Genomic DNA, 551 nt, shown 5'->3' with positions numbered 1-551 from the left:
AAACCCCGTCTCTACTAAAAACACAAAAAATTGGCTGGGTGTGGTGGCGGGTACCTGTAGTCCCAGCTACTTCGGAGGCTGAGGCAGGAGAATGGCGTGAACCCGGGAGGTGGAGCTTGCAGTGAGCCGAGATCCGCGCCACTGCACTCCAGCCTGGGGGCAGAGCAATACTCCGTCTCAGAAAAAGAAAAGAAAAGAAAAGAAAAGAAAAGAAAAAAGAAAAGAAAAGAAAAGAAAAGAGGCGGGGTGTGGTGGCTCATGCCTGTAATCCCAGCACTTCGGGAGGCTAAGGCAGGTAGATCACTTGAGGTCAGCAGTTCAAGACCAGCCTGGCCAGCATGGTGAAACACTGTTTCTACTAAAAATGTGAAAATTAGCTGGGCGTGGTGGCACATGCTGGTAATCCCAGTTATTTGGCAGGCCGAGGCAGGAGAATCACTTGAACCTGGGAGGCAGAAGTGGTTGCAGTAAGCTGAGATTACACCACTGCACTCCGGCCTGGGTGAAGGAAGGAAGGAAGGAAGGAAGGAAGGAAGGAAGGAAGGAAGGAA

The sequence above is a fragment of the Piliocolobus tephrosceles genome, chromosome 10 (genome assembly GCF_002776525.5).
Source record: "Piliocolobus tephrosceles isolate RC106 chromosome 10, ASM277652v3, whole genome shotgun sequence".
NCBI classification, from domain to species: Eukaryota; Metazoa; Chordata; class Mammalia; order Primates; family Cercopithecidae; genus Piliocolobus; species Piliocolobus tephrosceles.
The sequence above is the reverse complement of the archived record's forward strand: the minus strand, read 5'-3'. Positions refer to the sequence as shown.